The sequence below is a fragment of the Platichthys flesus genome, chromosome 1, assembly GCF_949316205.1.
Source record: "Platichthys flesus chromosome 1, fPlaFle2.1, whole genome shotgun sequence".
Classification (NCBI taxonomy): Eukaryota; Metazoa; Chordata; class Actinopteri; order Pleuronectiformes; family Pleuronectidae; genus Platichthys; species Platichthys flesus.
Genome location: NC_084945.1, coordinates 344,797 through 348,206, shown reverse-complemented (window position 1 = coordinate 348,206; position 3,410 = coordinate 344,797). Strand labels below are relative to the sequence as shown.

The 3,410-nt window shown below is 43.6% G+C and overlaps 1 long non-coding RNA gene across 1 annotated transcript; it reads right to left on the bottom strand.

The window, feature by feature from the left end:
• Positions 1-931: 931 nt before the first annotated feature.
• Positions 932-3,368, bottom strand: LOC133975683 (uncharacterized). The gene is made up of 2 exons (XR_009924801.1): positions 2,465-3,368; positions 932-2,423 (listed from the first exon to the last, which is right to left on the bottom strand). It is a non-coding gene; the product is annotated as an uncharacterized LOC133975683 (long non-coding RNA).
• Positions 3,369-3,410: the final 42 nt, after the last annotated feature.

The following is a 3,410-nucleotide window of genomic DNA, read 5'->3' as shown; positions in this document are numbered from 1 at the left end:
GCTTTTTGTTCCATGATTTCATTTGTTCACCTGAAATCACCCTCGAAAAGGAAATCACTGATTCTGGTGATGAAGTGTTTCCCAGGTTCAATGTCCCGACCAACAATATTTCAAACTTAATAAATCCTGAGGTTCTTGAAGCTCGTGACTTAGAGGGATGGTTCCACTGTGACGCTTCTCATCTCCTCTGCTCTCTGATGGTGAACCTCTGAGGACATCTCACATCCAGGTTCAGAGCTTCCAGGTGAAGGTGGTGGATCCGACCTGTGGCTCAGCATCAGGAGATGAAGAAGATGGATCGATGCTCTGCTGTAATGAATCTTGAGGTTTTGATAAAGTATCAACAAACATTGATGTAATTGATCTTGTTCCAGAGATTCATGGTTCCCAGAGGATCGACCTCAGTGATCCTCTGACACTAAGTGCACACATACCAGATGAATTGGTTCATGTTCCCCAGAGGATGAATGAAATCAGTTAGTTCAGGATCAGATTCATGTTGAACATTCCCATGAGCCTCAGCTGTGAGGAAGTGAAGAAGGACGACGTGTTTCCTCTTCCTCCTGTTGAACAGAAGCGGGGGCAGCCATCTTGTTCTGGAGACGTCATCTGGAGCAGAGCCTCATCCAATCAGGAGTCTGTCAGCTGTCAATCATGACGTCTTGTTTTTATATCAAATAACTCATTAAACCAAACTGATCAATGTCCTGCCTGCTAACAGGGAGGAGGAGGGGCTTATGACCTATACTGCATCCAGCCACCAGAGGGCAACAGATGCTTTACTCAGGTCGTCCATCTAGTGTTTACTAATAAAGTTATCGCAACTTATTAAACTAAGAGGTGGAAGTTTAACTCAGTAAAAATCTTTATTATTCTAAGATCTCCAGTTTTCATGGTGATGTAATGACACGACAAGAAGAGGGAGACGTCCTTCAGTAAATGTTTTTATTGGTCATCACACGATTTTCCCTTTACACAACAAATCAGTTTTCTTTTGACCTTGAGAAGCGATAACGAGAGTGTTGCACCTAAAACGAGAGATGAGGAGTAATGAAGGAATCACTGCACAGCACAGCCAGGCTACATGTGCCTCCTCACACCACAGCTTCGGAATATACTCTTAAAATAGCATTTCTATGTAGAGTCTGGAGCGACTACAGGAGAATTCAAAGGTTCACATGCACGTACAAGCAGAGCTCACTGGGCCGCGGCTCCGAGGCCGGGTCCATGCTTTTTTCTTTCTTTTTCAACAAGATGAAAATGTGTCAATATACGAAGCGTTGTGTAGTAAAAACGGAATAACAGGAAGTTGTCTACAGAAAAAATGTGGTGACGTAAGAGAGTGGCTCTCGTCTGGCAGTTTGACTTCTGATAAGTGTTGATACAATATGCAGCTGTTATAGTGGAGCAGCGTTTGATGCACAGACACACACATCCCTGTTTCCATCAACACACCGCTCAGGCCTCTTTCTGCAGTCGGCAGGAATCGAACCCTTTCCCACACGTCACACTCTGTTCCATGTTCATCAGAAATCATTCACCATCCAAACACAACCTGGGTCTTCTGCTCTCTGCTCCGAGCCGGGATGGGTTCAGGTCCCGTCAGATTCTGGCTGTGGGCGGGGCCAGTCGTATGGTGCTCAGTAACCAAGGCAACCAGGAGATCAAAGGGTTTCTGCTTCTTCACATTCAAATCAGATCGTCTGTTTTTACAGATCGAACGAGCGTCTGTTGTTCATGCGTCTGTTGTTCATGTGTCTCCAGATCAAATATCATACAGAGGAATAACTGGATCATAAAACTCTGCTGAGGTTTGTTGTTTGTTCGTGTTTGGTTTTGTTCCTGGTTTAAAATCCTCGAAATTACTGAAAAATATAAAATCATCCATATCAAATCAAAACACATCTAGATGTAACATCAATGTAATAAAGTGTTATTAAAACATCCACTGATTTACCAATGAAATTAGAACTGATGATTAACACAGGATGATTGTGGCTAAAAAAACTTTTTTTTGCAGAACTTAAAATAAAAGAGAAACTAAGAGTTCCGTGCAGACGTCGGAATCACACGTCTTGTCTTAGTAAATCTGAAATCTGGTTTTGCACCCGCTGGTTAATCTTTGTGCTTGTTTGAGCGGCAGCTCCAGGAAAAGACAGCGGCTGAAATTCTGAGTCGGTGCTTTGAAAGTGTCGTTTTACACTTGATATGTACAAGACCTGTGTTCAGCTCCAAACATCAGAGGAAACCAGTTCAAATCAGACTGGTTTCTGAGCGTTTCCTCCCAGCAGGACACAAAGGCACGTGTGGCTGACAGTCGAACCTCTGCACCAATCAAACCATCTCTGCACCAATCCAACCATCTCTGCACCAATCAAACCATCTCTGCACCAATCAAACCATCTCTGCACCAATCAAACCATCTCTGCACCAAGCCAACCATCTCTGCACCAATCAAATCAACCTCTGCACCAATCAAACCATCTCTGCACCAATCAAACCATCTCTGCACCAATCAAACCATCTCTGCCCCAATCAAACCATCTCTGCACCAGTTAAACCAGCCACGTTCTTAGCATCAGGAAAGCTCTCCACCACACGTGTTGTTACATTCTTCGACCTTTCACACAGCGTTTGTATAAAGAACTTTTAGACAAAACTATGATTGAAGATAAAAACTCCTCTCTGTCCTCAGCCACGATATGTTAACTGCAAATACACCAAATAAATACACGAACAGAAACAAGTATAGAGAAACGTCTTCATCAAATTCACTGAGGAAGAAACCCCTTTGATTTTCACTTTGAGAGAATTGTAGAAATGTAATATTGTGAATATGTTTGTTTCTAGTTCCACATCAAATCTACTCAAAGACACGACTGAGATCTACTCAAACGTCGGTACGAGGCACAAAGTTCAACGAAGAGAAAACGTGAAGTCGGGTTGGTTATCGATTTTCTATCGGCAGAACGTTTGGAGCTGATCATCTTCATGACGTCTGAGATTCAGTGGAAGAACATTTTGTTGCTTTGTTTCTTGTGCTTCGATTTAGGCCAATTAACATACGAGCGAATAGGTTGAGACGTCATCTACAGCTTGTTCCACACGGTTCTGCTTTTGACACAAAGACCATTTTGTTAGAACTAATAACAGCAGCCTTTGTTTCACAGCGGGTTGAGACAGGACACTCTTGTTCCTTCTCACTGTGACGAGGTGCCGGATCGTACCAGTGGAAAACGGGGAGAGCCACAACAAGCCTATAAACAAATCAAAATCTAGAAAGTTATCCAGATGTGGTTCTTCTTCGAGCCGATCAGGGACAGATGTCAGATTATAGAAGAGCAATTCAAAACAGATGTACATTGGGGAGGCCTGGGGGGGGGGGGGGGGGGGGGGGGGGGGGCAGCGGA